This window comes from Castor canadensis, chromosome 3, assembly GCF_047511655.1.
Source record: "Castor canadensis chromosome 3, mCasCan1.hap1v2, whole genome shotgun sequence".
Taxonomy (NCBI): Eukaryota; Metazoa; Chordata; class Mammalia; order Rodentia; family Castoridae; genus Castor; species Castor canadensis.
The window spans coordinates 185,700,897-185,716,817 of record NC_133388.1 but is presented as its reverse complement, the minus strand read 5'-3'; the positions used below and the strand labels follow the sequence as shown (position 1 = coordinate 185,716,817).

Genomic DNA, 15,921 nt, shown 5'->3' with positions numbered 1-15,921 from the left:
ATTTTGTATCCTTTGATCAACATCTCCCTAATCCCTCCCCTCTACAACCAGCCCCTGGTAACCTTCATTCTACTCCCTGCTTCTATGAGATCAACTGTTTTAGATTCCACATGTGATTACAGAACTCAGTATTTATCTTCCTGTCCCTGTCTCAGACCACACACAAACATGCATGCATGTATTATGCACACGTGCGCTCACACACACATACCCAAATGTCATGTGCATGTGTGTTAACTCTGTGCAATGGTTAGAGACGAAGCCCAGTGACCAGAAGTTATCTAGACTGTACTACTGAGTGCTGGCTTCCAAGGCACCAGGAAAGTAGTAGGCTAAAGGAGGTTATTTGGAAAAGAAGAAGTCAATGATTTGTAGGAGCCAAGTACTGTAGGATTGGGGGGATGTCCCCCATATGTCTCATCCGTCAATCCACTGGGAGAGCATTTTCTGTTCCAGTCTTTCAATGAGGAAACCAAGACAAAGAAAAGATCTGTGACTTGCCCTATTTCAAACTCTGACCTGGCTGAACTCAAGGTTCATGTTCAATGCCCAGTGGTCTTAAATTTCATCAGCTCTAGGTATTAGTGCACAGGAACATGAGGTGGAAATCTGTTCAGACAGGAAAAGCCTAAGAAACTGATCTCTACAGTCAAAAAGAAGACCCCAAATTAGTTCTTAACAGTTGAATTCATGAGCAATAAATGGTCATTGGAAAAAATAAATCACAAGTGAGGAATAAGTAAGAAAAAGAATTTACAATCCCTTCCTTACCCAAGTGATATTTTATATTTCTATACATTTTTCTTGCCAAATACTTATTTTTCTAGTCTACAAGGAAGATGGTATAATTTATACAATTTTGTTAAAATTATGTAATATTGATTTTAACATGGGTAATTAGTGGTGCTTGCTCAGTGCTAATCTTCTGCGAATTTATGTCAGACTTTACATTTCTTTGCAGATTCTAATAAGGGGTGGGAACCTTTCACTTCTTTTTTGTTCATTTCCTATTATCTGCTTCTCTGTCACTAAAGCATAAAGGAAGGACGAGAGGGCTCTACTGGAACATTTTATTTTGGTGCATTATGTGGCCTTGAAAAACAGAAAAAAAAAAAAGAAGAATAGGTTTTATAGCAGCTAATGGAAAATGATGCAAAAATCTTTATCATAACCCAAAGGGAAATGCAGCTGGGCTACACACAGGGCCTCAGGCACAACCATCCATGGCCCCTCTGCCACCACAGGAGCCCCCCCCCCCAACCCCTTTCAGGCATCCCCTAGTTGAGAGAGTGGAAAATAGCCTCCTCTGCTCCCCCCGGTGTTAACGAGGCTTCCCATTGAGACATAATTAATCACTTCAATTAAGAGTCTTTTTACACTTGGCCTTGGCTGCCAGACATACAGGCCCGGTGTCCAAGGGGAGGTGGGTAAGATAAAAGCAGCCAGTTATGCCACGAGATGATTGGAATATATGGTTGTTTCTTCTTCCCTTCCACCCAACTTTTTTCATCTGTATGAATTTTTTTTAAAAAAGTTTAGGCAATTTGTACACGGTGAAACACTCAATTTGAGTTTTAGCCAATGCATTTACCAAATGTGCCAAGCCACCAAAACACACGTCCCTCACCTGCCCCTGGTCTTGTGCTTTTCCCAGTTGTTTCAGAGGCAACTGATATGCTGATTTCTAACACTGTCCATTAGTTTTGCATGCTCTAGAAATTCATATAAACGGAATCATGTTGTATGTTTAAGGTGAGCATGAGTAACGAGCAAGAACTAGCGGCTTCTAGCGGGGAGTACAGCAGTGCTATGCTTTGGAAAACAGCCTGCTAGTTCCTCAAAAGGGAGCACAGTTACGTAGGAACCAGCAATTCCACTCCTAGGCAGATGCCTAGGTAAAACAAATGAAAATGCAAGTCCATGCAAAAACCTGTATGGGAAACTCCAAAGCTTCAGAGCGATATATTCTAGAAGATGGAAACAGCCCAAATCCAAACGAATGAACAAATAAAATGGGATAGATCCACAATGGAATGTTTTTCAATCATAAAAAAAGGAGTAAGTATTGATATATTGACAGCCTTGATGAACTTTGAAGACATCATGCTAAGTGAAAGAGGCTAACCACAGAAGACAGAATACTGTATGATTTCAATTACTTGAACTGTCTACCATGGACCAATGCATAGTGGCAGAAAGTGGATTAACAGGTGCCTAGAACTAGGAGAAGAAGGGAGATCAGGAGGTGATAGCTAAAGGATATGGACTTCCTTTTTGAAGTGACCAACATGTTGTCAGATTGACAAATTATATGTGACTTCTATCTCAAAAGAACTTCTAGAATGCACAAAAGTGGAGATAGTTGTGATGGGTGGAGAGGCCAGAGCAGGGAACTTTAATGGAGGAAATGCTTGGTTCTGTGACCCAAGAGCCCCAGATCCCCAGGGAGCATAACTAGAAGGTCTCCTTCCCATGAGAAGGCTCTAGAATTTGCTGCTCTCCCTAGTAAATTTCCCCAGGACCCCCTGCCTTATTCCCAGGGTCAACAAACTGTTCACCAGGCTCATTCACTTGTTCCACAAAATCATTAAGCTTGCATGTTACAGAAGGCATGTGCCACAGCTGATCCTGTCCTGCTGTCTCTCTGTTCTTACCAGGCTGCATTTGTAAGGACATGCTGCTTACCTCTGTGGGTTTGGCTCTCGGTTTAGCAGTCTATTCTGGGAGAGGCAGAAAGAGCCCATAAGAGAAAGGCCAAGAATGCTAAGGGACAACAGAACGTGGTTCTAAATCCTGGTTCCACCACTCATTAATGTAGGACTTCACCTCTTCTTGCTTCATCTGCCTCACCACTAAAGACCAATATCCTGTCCTCTGGCCCAAGAATCAAGAGCCAAGTTCTGGGAACCAAACTGAACTCTACTATGTTCATGCTATGTGTGGAAATTTTCTATCCTCTCTGAACCTCATTCCACATGTATATAAATTCTGGGTGGCAACAGGACAAGCCTGCACTATGCAGGATCAGATGAGCTTCTGCAGGCAAACATTTTCTGTAAGCATCGTGGTATTATGGACCATTTGGCCTGTATCGCAGCTACTCACCTCCACCATTGGTAGAGTGAACGTGGTCAGAGACGATAGACTAATAAAAGGTCATGCTGTGTTCCAATAACATTTTATTTTATTTATGGACCCTGAAATTTCCATTTGCATCCAAGTCATTTCCATGCATCACAAAACAATATCCTCTTTGTTTTTTTTCCTCATCATTAAAAGAGGAAAAAAAAGAAACCACTCTGAGTTTGTGGGTTGTACAACTCAGGCAATAAGTGAGACCTGGCCCATGAGTAGCAGTGTGCCAAGCCCTGGCATCCAGCACTAAAAACTGTGCCCGGCACACAGTATGAGTTCACTTCTTATGACTGCACCCTAAGCAGGAACGGCTGGACATCCACTGTTTGTGGGGCTGCAACCTCTTCCCTTCCTGTAGCACATCTCACTTACACCTCATCAGAACTGTACCAGGCAGTAAGGGAATAGACCCAGTTCTCAGATGAGAAAGAGAAGGCTAGGGCAAGTCCAGGGATGCAGCCACACAAATCCAGAGCTTTCTTTGGGAGCCCTTGCTTCTAATCTTTATAAAATCCAATGCTGGCTACCAGAAAAGGTTGAGGACTTACTGGGCTCAGCTTCAAATCACACAAATCATGACTTTACTATTTTGAGATGGATGATGCAGGAGGCAAGGGCTAGAAGGAAGAATAAGAGGTATCCACAGCAAGCAAAGAAGAGTTCCTCTCAAGAAGAGACAGGTTGTCTATGGACTCTGTGGGACTGGTGTTGTACCAGGGGCCAGAGAGATGAAACTGAACAGACCAGGTCACCGTGGCCCCTGTGGCAGGGCTCTGTGGCTTGAGGGCCTGGTCCTCATACTGATGGCAGAAGCAGACACTGGTCCCAACTTCCTGAAGGGTAACCCAAACAGTTCTTGATTCAGCCATTCTATTTTATGGGAATATATTTAGTAAAATAGGAAAATGATTTAACTATAAGAATAGTCACTGAAGCATTGTTTGTCAGAGTGCCAACGCTGTATCTACCCTGAGGCCTGTCTCAGACACATGCAGAAATTGAAAGGGTTTTGCCACTAATTTGAACAACAGTGAACTAGGAGTCCAATCAATCAATGGTGATGTAGCAAAAATTCACAGGGGAGGTGGGAAGACGGTTAGCATAAATTTGATAAAAAAGCTAAGGACAAACTGCTATTCTGTTACATAGAATGACAGACAGACGGACAGACACACATATACACACACACACAAACATACCACATCAATTCATTTAATTTGCTGCATCTGAATAATAATAAGTATTTTTAGTTTTGTCTGGAAGAGGTATTTTGTAGTAAGAAGAAAAAGTGATGCCCAGACAGGCATTCAATACTCCTGAAGCAGTTTAGCTGGTAAATTAGGATCACTATTTATTAATTCACTTGTCTAATCCATCCTTTCGAAGGACTCATCACAAGCCAGAAACCAGGTTATGCACTGCAGAAACAAGGTAGACAGTTTCCACTTGCAGGTGGAAGCCAGTCAGGTAAAGCATCCATCACTCAGAGGTACAGATTTTCTGAGACAGCCTCGGATTATGCTCACACACACTCAGTTTATGAACACTGGAACAGAAGATTCCTGCTACTTGTGAGGAGACTGGACTCACAGCTAGGCAGATGATTGTCCTCATCTGCAAAGAGGGTAACCTCTGCGGGGAGCTGTGAGGATAAACTAGGGTTCAGAAAGCATTCTGCAAATGACAAAGCCCTGAACACTCGACAGGAGATATTTAATGCCTAGCTCTGAATGGCTTTCTACAAGGTTGACAACCTGGAATTTAAATCATGATGGATGCCAAATGCAGAAAAAAAAACATGTTTACGAACTGAAAGACAGCGCAGAAAGGCAGTGAGCAGTAGAGTTCCAGGTCACCGTGCCACCGAGGGGGTGCACACTTTTTTATGTGACTCCCAGGGCAGCTACAGTTTCTCTGCAAGATTTTGTTCACATACTTTAAAGGGAAACCTTCAGGACCCCCAGTTTTGAAAGAACCCTTACAGATCTGACCTGTAGTTTAGAAAAAGGTGTTCCAGAGGGATGGGAAGGGTTTGAGTTCATCTCTGTGCTCTTTGTAATTCATCTGGCTTCAGGATTACAGCATTCACCCTGTAGGATAGTAGCAAGTGCACTGCATGTACAGTAGAGATGTCTAATCTCTGCACATGTGCGTGTACAGCATAGATGCTGGATAAACAGCAGCCATTCTTTTCCTCATGGAGAGAATACAAGGAGCTAGCAAAGCACACAGAAGGAAACTACACCATGGGAAATCAGGTCACGATGAGGGAAGGGGCCCTGATGGTCTGACTGACCTCATCTTGGTCTAGAAAAGTAGGTGAGGGTATCTGGTCTTTCCAGCGAAAGCAAGTGAGACTGAGTATCTGAACAGGAAATGTCCTGCACTCTGCACTTCCTGAGATCATGGTTGTGTGTGGGCAGAATGCACCAGGCTTTTTCTGGGTGGGGAAAAGAATAGGAATTAACCAGTGAATGAAGAAGGCGCTGCCGGAGGAAACAAGATGGCCAAGGGACCAGCCATGAGCAGAAGCAGTGTGTTGTGTATTTCCATGAAAATCAGCCAAGCAGCTGATGGAAATCAGATTCTGGGTCTGCCTGTCAGATTCAGGAGGCCTGGGGCGAACTCAGGAGGAGTCTATAAACTACCAAGACCATGGACATGCTTCTGATACCTCCCAAATGCAGTCCTGTCAGCCACCTGTGTGGGAGAAAAGGCACACAGAGGTGGCCTCAGGAAGCCAAGGTTCAAAACCCAGCTGAGCACCAACTCCCTGGCACAACTTTAAAATCTGCTCAAAGAACACCAAGATTGTACCCAGGGTAAGACAGCCAGGACTTCTCTACAGGCTGCAAATCTATGTATAAAGGGGAAATAGCCTTATGAGCTACATACTGAAGCACTAAACCACACACACACATACACTAAAAATATCCATATCTATATACATATGCACCTATATACATATATATATATACCTTTCTTTATACAAGACATGTGTATGCCCAGTAATTATACACATATATGGGTAAATACACATGCATATCCACATTCACTATGCACAAACATGTACACACACACCTAGTTTAATTAACTCCCCACTCTACTCTGGTACTAATATAATCAATCACCACATTCCTCATGAGGAGCATGAGTTATGGAGGAATAAGAACCTTGCCCATGGTCACACCGCTAGTCACTGGCACATGCAGCATTTGAAAAAGACTGCACAAAGGTGCAGCATTTTCTTTCCAGTGGCAACATAGTAAAGTCACTGAGGGAGCCTCAAAAACTTGGGACCCCCACAAACTCTGACTCTTCTCCTATTGGTTATATACTCTCCTCTCATTCTGTTCTTCCTCATGAGATACTAACTTAGCAATTCTGGAATTCATATCTTCTCACCACCTCTGAAGGGAGCCTACAGTCACCTGCAGCTACTCAAAGCAGAGCTCAGAACTGGATTTTGTCTTCGTACCCCCATGAAAGCCAGCTGTTTCCTGCAAATTGGTATCAGTCAGGCCAGGAAGTTTCTCTTTCCCTGCAGTCTATTGTATATAGGAAGATCAGAGCATCTGGTTGCATGCGAGGATGGAGTCAGCTGGGCAAATGGAGATATAAACTGGCCTCCTGGGCCTGGCCCCAGTCCTCCTGGTGGCTCAGCTAGTCCACTGTGCTGGTACAGCTGAGCTATGTCTTCCAAGAGACATTGGGAACAACAGGAACCCATATGACAATTAGCAAGGAGCATTATCACCAACCTAAAGAACCTCTGCTCTGCTACAAAGCCACCTAGAAGCCTTATATCGCTCCCTTCCATCCAATAAACCCTCTGCCTGCAGGGTGCAGGCGTAAGTGGCCCACTTATGATAGTCCATATGGCAACAAAAATGCTGCCTAAAACATACCTCCAAAGCCAGTTTTGGGTGACAAGCATTGATTTCTCATCTCCTGTCCATCCAGGGGCCACCTTTCCAGTAAAACAAAGCCCTTCTAAAAGAGGAGCTTATGTGAACATCAGGCAGGACCCCATCTCATTTTCATCTGGCGGATAAAAATGGAAGACTTATAACACCAACAAGGATACAGGATTTAGGGTATGTGAGGTGTCATTCTAAATGCCTGGCAAGGGGTATGGTAGGCAAAATACTGGCACCTTAACAAGTTTGCATCCCAATGTCTGAAACCTGTCACTAGGTTAGATTACATGGCAAATGGGGATTATGGTTATAAAAAAAAAAAAAAAAACCTGTTAATTTGCTTAAAATAAGAATAATATTCTGGATTATTTCTTGGGCCCCAAATGTCATCACGAAGGTCTTTAAAAGTGAAAGAGAGAAGCCAGGCACAGTGGTGTGTCCCTGTAGTCCCAAGTACTTGCAAGGCTGAGGCAGGAAGACTATTGAGCTCAGGAGTTCTATACCAGCCTAGACAACATAGTGAGGTCCTGTTCCCAAAAAGAAAAAAAGGACAATAAAAATGAAAGGAGGCAGAAAAGCCAATCAGAAGATGTTGTGACTATGGAGAAAGGGTACAGATATGTTATGTTGCTGAATATTGAAGAGAGAGGAGGAAAGAACCATGAGCCAAGGGATGTGAGAAGCTTCTGCAAGTTTGAAAAAACAAGAAAGCATCTTGTCCCCCTACAGCCTCCAGAAGGAACACAATCCTATATTATTTTATTCCAGTGAGATCCTTGTCAAACTTCTACCCTACAGACCTGCAAAACAATAAATTTGTTTTAAGCCTTGAGGAGGTAGTAATTTGTTATAGCAGCAATAGGAGACTAATACAGGAATCCACTCAGGACCCATGATAATCCCATGAGGTGGTATCATAAAGTCCACTGTGACAACAAAAATACTGCATAAACCCACACTTCCAAAGCCAGTCTCATAGAACAACAACTACTGATTTCTCACTCTTCTGTCTGCTGGTCACCTAGGCGTTGGCTGATATAAGCAGGACTTGCCTACGGTTGCCTCCATGTTAGGTGTTAGTTCTAAATCTATGCCATACCTCCCATTCCCTGTGGATCACAGGCAGCCATAGGCATGTCGTCATGACAAAAGGAACACAAGAAATCTTCCACGATTCTATCCTTCACTTGGGTGGTGATACCAACAACTTCCTATGGACCAAAGCAAGTCACATGGCCAAGACCAAAGTTGAGTTGTGAAAAAGTGCATTCTACCTACCTTGACATTATGGCAAAGGTATGAATGTATAATTTTTTTTTTAATGGAGGAACGAAGAACTGCAATCAGTACTCCAATCTTCCACAGAAAAACACTACTCCCAGTATCCCATTTTACAGATGAGGAAACCAAGGTAGGGACATTAAGAATTTCATCCACAATCACACCGCTCGTAAATAAGGGACCCAGGATTAGAAGCCAAGCAGTCTGACTTCAGAATGCTAGTCATAAAGTTTCATCTGCAAATTAGTGATTCTCAGTCTCCATGATGCTAAACAGCACTGTCTCTCGGTGTGGTGCAGCACTCAGGGCTGTAGTGATCTTCAGAAGCAAAAGAATGACAGCTGGGGCAGGAGGAAACCAATCAATGGGTAGCCAACTTGAGCTGTTCCCCTCATCAGTAAGGCCCCATTCTCTGCTCCAGGCATTGTGCCAAGAAGGTTCTGTGACTTTCCAGGGATAATGTATACAGCAAGTCCAGTATGCAGAATGAGCCAGCTGCATGGTTGCCACACTGCCAAATGTCCTTCTTCCCCATTTCCAGGGTTGAATCTGCTGCCAGGGCAGGCCAGTTTGCAAGAAGACAACATTCCTGTTCTTTGACTACTGGAAGCTGTTAATCTGGAGGCCAGAAAGAGGTAAAGGACTGAGGAAAAGCAGATGCACAGAATGGGGAAGGAAAGGAAGCTGAGAGTGAGGCAGGATTGTCCCTGAGCTGGAAAGCAGATGCAGGAAGGAAGGAGGATTCAAGTGAAGTAATGCTCAGAACTAAACGTTACTGAGAAATTTTATTTCAGGGAACCTACTTAGATTTCCTGGAAAGGGTCAGAAAGGCAAACTAATGATTCTGGGCCTATCTGGGGCCTCCTTAGAAAGAAAGATCACAGGGCAGGAAGGCCAGTAGTAACAGGGAGCAGCACCTCTGAGTGAGAAAGGAGCATCTGAGTGGTTGCAGAGCCAAAGAGTAACTGGGAGTCTTAAATCATGTGACATGGAAAGAGAATCACCAAAAGCCCCATACACTCGGTGGCAGAAAGGAAGTCAGTGGAAACTCTGACTTAAGAAAATGGCGTACTGAGGCTAAAAGGAAGGTGAGTGTCCTCTGTGTCCAACAGTAACTGAGCCCTGTCCCTTTTCCTCCTTAGGTGGTCTCATATCTTCCAGCTACTTTTACATGAAAAAGGGTGCAATTTGATCTAACTAAAAAATGAGAACTCATCTAAGAGGTTAGGTGACACTTTTTGCACACAGTGCAACACATCAGCTCATCTCACAAGTTTTCCTTTGTATTAATGCAAGACAAATAGTGTTACTCCCATTCTGACCTAAGAAAACCAAGGCTCAATGAAGTTAAATAGCTTGCTTGCAATTACCAGTTAGTGAATGAGTGAGCCCAGATTTCAATTCAGTCTTGCTGGTCCATGTCAACTCTGTATCCAGTGCATGAACTGCAGTGAGAACTTCCTTGAGAGATGGGACAGTGGCCCTTTGATGCCATTCACTAAGTACCATTTCTGGGGTGGTTACGAGACACAAGCACTAAGTGGCAAAGTGGTTAAAAGCACAGACCCTGGCATTGCCATGAGGTTTTGAACCCCAGTTTTACCATCTACCATCTTGCTGGGAGGGCTGGGTCACATTGCTTAACCTCTCCGTATCTCAGTTTCTTCACCTATAAAATGAATGCAATAGTTTTTGTTGTTGTTGTTGTTAGTATTGGGTTTGAACTCAGAGCCTTGAGCCACATCCCCCAGCCCCTTTCTCCATTTAGTTATTTTTTGGATAGGGTCTAGTGTTTTTGCCAGGGGGGAGGGGAGGAGGAGGAGGCAGCCTTGAACCACAATCCTTCTAGTTCAGTCCTTCTACTTGCTGTGCCACCATGCCCGGCCTCCATAAAGTCTTATGAGAATAGCTTGATAAAAATGAACAGCTTAGAACAGTGCCCCGCACACAGTCAGTGTGAAAGCAGCAATGTTTTCTATTGTTATGACTATGGTAGCCAAAATTACCTTCATCCTCACCTTTGCAGTATTTAAACCCGGTAGAGGAAAACAAAAGCAAGTGACTATCATTGTAAATCATGCTGTGAGGGAAGACATCTGCAAGATGGTAGAATAGAAGTTTTCAGCTCTTGTCCCTCGTATACACTCAATTTGAACAACATTCTGCACATTCTGTAGCTCTTGTAAAGCTACGGAATCCAGGTAAGAGGTTACAGCACCTGGGTGGAACATTTTAGGTAGAAGGACAGTTTCACATTGTCCATCAACCCTTTCCCAAGCCCACTCAGTGCAGTGTAGAGAGAGATGCCCTCCATGTGGAAGGAGGAGAGTAAAATGAGCCCTGACTTTGCTGCAGGCCATAGCACCAGGTCTTCCCGGCAAATCCTGGCTCTTGGTCAGTTGGTAAGCCCATCCTAGTGGAAAACAGTGACATACTGGCCCCCACAGACTTAGGATCCAGGCTTACACTCATGGACCCAAGCCTTAGGCTCATTTCCCACTGACCCAGGCACTAGGTCTGGCCATACAGACCCAAGCTCTCAGCCCAATCAGTATCCCAGGTTCCAGGATGACCCCTACAGACCTAGGAGACAGGCTCACCTGCCCAGAGACCCAAGTACCAGGCTAGTCCATCCAGTTCACCAGTAGTAATCCCACCCATAGACCACCAGCCAGCCTGCCCAAAATCACTGGATTGACAAATGAATCTTTCTCTGCAAGAGCTCCTTACTTCTTCAAATGCACAGACATCAACAAAGGCCACAAAAATTATGAATGGTCAGGTAAACATGATACCAACTAAAAGACCAAAATAAAGCACCAGTAACAAACACCAAGGAAATGGAGATTCATGAATTGCCTGACAATTCAATTTAATTGTCTTGAAGAAGCTCAGTCAACTGTAAGAAAATACAGACAACTAAGTGATATCAACAAAACAACACATAAACAAAAGTAAAAGTTCAATAAAGAGACAGAGACCATAACAAAAGAACAAAACAGAAATTGTGGCACTGAGACACAATGACTGACTCAAAAAATTCTGCAGGGAACTTCCACAGAAGACTTGGCCAACCAGAAAAAGAGAATCAACAAGACCAAAGACAGATCATTTGAAATTACTCAGTCAGGGAACAAAAATTTAAAAAAGAAGGAAGAAGCTTTTATGGGACATAAAAGGACACCATCATGCAAAACAGGAGAGAGTGACAGAAAACTTATTTAAAGAAAAAAAAGAAAAAAAAGACAGAGAACTTCCCAAATCTGAAGAGGAAAATAAACAGCCAAATATTCAATTTGTGAAATTGATTTTCACAAGGAAATCATAAGACACATTATAATCAATTTCTCAAAAGTCAGAGACAGAGAATTTTGAAAGCCAGCACAAGCAAAGTAACTTGTCATATACATTGGAACTGTCCTAGACTATCTATAGATTTCTCAGCAGAACTTGCAAAGTAGGAGAGAGTCGGTGACATATTCAAGGTGCTGAAGGAAAAACTGCCAAAAAGAATACTACATTCATGGAAGCTGTCTTTCAGAAATGAAGGAGACATAAAGACTTCCCCAGACAAATAAAAGACAAAGGTGTTAGTCATCACTAGATCTTCTTTACAAGAAACACTAAAGAAGTTCTTCAAGTTGAAACAAAAGGATGCTACTGAACAACATAAAAGCATATAAAGTATAAAACTCACTAGGAAGAAAGAATATAGTCAAATTCAGAACATTCTGGTACAGTAATGATCGTACACAAATGTCTTTTAACTCTAGTTTAAAAGTTGAAAAAGTTTAAAATAAGTACCTAGAATAATTCATTAATGTATACACAATAATACAAGTTGTGATACCAACAACATAAAATGTTAGAGGAAAAGAATTGTAGGGTTTTTGCATACTGCTAAGAGTATTTGCAGTATTTTGGTACTGCAAAGAGTAACCAAAAGACACCAAAGTGGTAAAGTCACTTGCTCATAGCCACAGAACCAGAAAACAGTAGAGCAGGGATCAGAACCCAGGAAACATTCAAGCCAGAGCTCAGAGTCATCTCAGGCATCCAAGAAGATGGGATCAGAGCACAGAAGTCAAAGAGAGAAAGTAGTAGGATTAAAATACAGACACCTGACATGAGACATTCAAAGGTGATCGGGCTGGATTCACTACTGGAGTGTTATTGAGGTGGCCCTAAATATCATGGGGCCACAAGGAAGGAAGCCAACAGGAAGAAAGCAAGGCAAAAACTGCTGATGGGAAGGGGTCCAGGAAGAGAGAAAACCACTTCTTCCCTTACTGATGATGACAAGATTACTACTTGAGAACAGGGCAGGACTTCCCAAAAACCAGGAGGGGAAGAGCCCTGAGCAGCCCCAAATCATGTGGTCAGCTCTGATCTCCTTTGTCACCCTGAGCGCTCATGTGCAGTGAGCTCTCAGTGAAGGCCTGAGACAGGCACTCTAGAGGCCCCTAATACCCCTTTCCCTAGAATCTCAGGAAGAAGTAACCAGACCAGAGACCAACAAGAACTCAAAATAAGTGAGGAGGGACTTGGAGAAAAGTGACGTCACCCCCTGTACTACAGATTTCTTTTCTTGCTCTCCCATCCTGCCAGTGACACCCAAAAGGAGGCATGGAATAGCATGACATCCCTGCAGAGATATCCACACAAGTGGGCCTCCTGGGCATAGCACAAGGCAGAGAAGGATGGGGTGGGGGGATTTTCAGGGGCACATGGAGGTAACCCAGCACCCTGTCACTCCAACAGTGCACCCTTTGGTGGGTACTAGAGCCTCAGCTGCCTCCATCCTGCACAGCCACAGCACAGACTCTCCTGAAGAGGGGAATGCCGCTCAAGCCTCTACCTCCACCCAAAGCCGGGCAGCACCATCGTGCTTCACACTCCCTGCCCTTCCTCTATCATCAGTGCTTCCAAAATGCAAGTCTCTAAAAGGCCACTTCCGACAAGGCAGGCTACTGGGTGTGGCTGTCTTAAGAGAAGAAGGCCAGCTGATGCCTATGACAGCCCCGGCTGCCCACTCCCAAGGGGCTGGCCTTTCCCCACTTCCCTGCCAGTCCTGCACCCAGAGGCCTGGCAGCCAGTGAAAAGAAAAGGTCCTATCTCTGATTCCGCAGGGCTTCTGATAAGAAATGTCATCCCTTGCTGGGTAATATTACCCGGTCCTGATAAGAATCTCTATCAAGCTCAAACATATGGCTGGCTACAGAACACAGAGCCCAGTGGAGCAGGATAATTTATCAGCCCTGGGTGGCTGATAGAAGTGCACTGAGTAAAGAAAAAAAGAGTAAGAGCCAAATTATAAGCTCTTCTGACACGGCTTTGAGACTGCTCCTTGGGAGGATGACGCACCTACGGACAACAGGGAACTCCTTACTCTGCTTCTGATACAATAAGCACTTTTGCCTCTTTTTTTCTCTGAAGGGCACTTTCACTCATGTCATCACATCTAATCCTCACTACAACCTCAAGAGAAACAATTTTAACCTTCTTTTACAGATCAGGAAATTGAGATTCAGCAAGGTTAAGTAACATGGCAAAGGTCACATGACAGCCATGCCAGAGCACAGTCTCAAACCTCAACAGGTCTGACTCACCAGCACACGGTCAGATGGGGAGGCTGATCCTAGCTTCTGGTAGGCTCAACCCGAAGAAATTAATTAAGTAGGATGTGCCTGACTTAACCGACAATGTCAGCTACATGCTATAATCTGGAAGGTCCATTTCAACCCTCCTCTCCCCTTCCTTGTTTCTCTGCTGCCTGGGGTCAATAAAAGAAGCCTTGTGGAGCACAGAACCACAAGAAAAAGGAAAGGAGGTCAGGGACAGTACCCAGAAGAAAGACAAGGGACCTTGGGGCTTAGACTCCAGCCTCATGTGTTCACAGAGTAGCAGGTAAAAGGAATTGGTGGCAAGAAAACTGTGCTTTCTGTTCATTCATCCATTCATTCATTCCCAAATACAGATGCAAAGTCTATCATGTATCCTGTTCTACTCTTGACCCTGGTACCACTCACTATATACCATTGGCAGTCCAAACCCCGCCTTCATGAACTGGCCTGTGTCTTAGGACTGACTTACAGGTCAGTTAAGGGGCAGAGGCAATGGAGCATGGTAAGTGCACTTGTGCATACACAAGTTCAGGTGGCTGACTTGGGGCTGGTGGCTGTGCATTAGTGTGCAGCTGTGAGCAAACTTCACACACTGCAGCCCAATGCCCTGCTTTTTTATTAAATCAACATTGTTAAGGTTGATGTTGCTCTTTGACAGTTATTGTAACTTCAAGATTACTCCCTATCGGTTCATAAAGCCAGTAATGATTTAAATTATTTTTAATTGACAAATAAACATTGTATATATTTATGGCATACAATGTTTTAAAATACGTGTACCCTGTGGAAAGCTAAATCTAACTAGTTAATATATGCATTAACTCACATACTTATTTTTTTAACTAATTCATTTTAATAGCTGTATAGGATTCTATTTTGATGTGGTGGTTTAACCAACTAATCCCCAGGTAATGAACATTTAAATCCATTCACATTTTTTTTCTATTTTAAATACTGTTGAAATGAAGATCCTATTCACAACATTCCGTGCCGCTGTTTCTGTGGGTCAAGTTCTTAGAACTCACTTGGCGTCTTTTGAACATCTCCAGTGCTATCCACAGGAGCTGAAGCAAAGTATCAATACTGCCCCTTCACAAGCTAATGGCTCCCAAGTGCCCGCCCTCTTCAAACCCCTCTTCAGGGCCTCTCCTAAAATAGCTTTGCTCCTTCTTGGTGAACAACAGCTGCCATGTACACAGAAGCATGAAGAAACAAAAACCATTTCACTTCTGATGGCCAAGAATGCCTTCCTGTTCTCCTTGCCTCCTCTAGCCCACAGTCCAGAACCAAGCTGAATGCTATGCACATGCAGCTATTCTTCTTCTGGGTTCTGAGATACTCAAAACTGGACAGAGACAATTCTCAACTGGAGGTCAGGGCTCTTCCAAACTTAGACCCAGAAAAGCCCAGCAAAGGTCAATTATGCAATATGGAGCCCAACATACCTTGGAGGATGCCAATAGTCACAACCAGAAAACTTTTGGATATTCAGAAGACAGAGTGCATCTCTGTGCCTGAACCAAGTAGAAACTGGGGCAAACACGGTCAGCCAATGTGTGAGAAGAGGCCACCATGAAGGCAGTGAGGCAGACACTGAGGGGAAAACATGTGAGAGTGGGGCAGAGCTCCAGTCACTGATAGCTAATTGTCCCCAGGAGATACTGGGAAAATGGGTGTGATCTGTTGATCATAGATGATGGGACCACGATTTGGGGACTCTTCCTGGGCAAGTTAAAGAATCAGATATTTGAGCTAGGTTTTAAAGAGTAGGAGCTCCCCAGGCAGAGAAGGTGGGGGGACTTTCAGGCACAAATAGCAGAACATGTAACATGGAGAGTGAAGGAATGGCTGGCAAGGTCAGGCTGCAAGGGTATACCTTACCTGTGTGCCAAAGAGTATAGCTTTCCCCTACAAAGGCAACAAGGACCCATGCAGGCTTCTGAGCAGCAGGATGCCAGATT

General features: G+C 43.8%; 1 long non-coding RNA gene across 7 annotated transcripts in view; it reads right to left on the bottom strand.

The window, feature by feature from the left end:
* LOC109699944 (uncharacterized) overlaps positions 1-15,921 on the bottom strand; it is a 206,133-nt gene that overhangs the window by 13,431 nt on the left and 176,781 nt on the right. Inside the window, exon 4 of one of the 7 annotated variants that reach the window (XR_012446433.1) lies at positions 7,044-7,179. The exons of the other annotated variants lie outside the window; for them this stretch is intronic. This is a non-coding gene — a long non-coding RNA (uncharacterized lncRNA). The remainder of the gene's footprint in view (positions 1-7,043; positions 7,180-15,921) is intronic. 7 annotated transcript variants of the gene reach the window in all.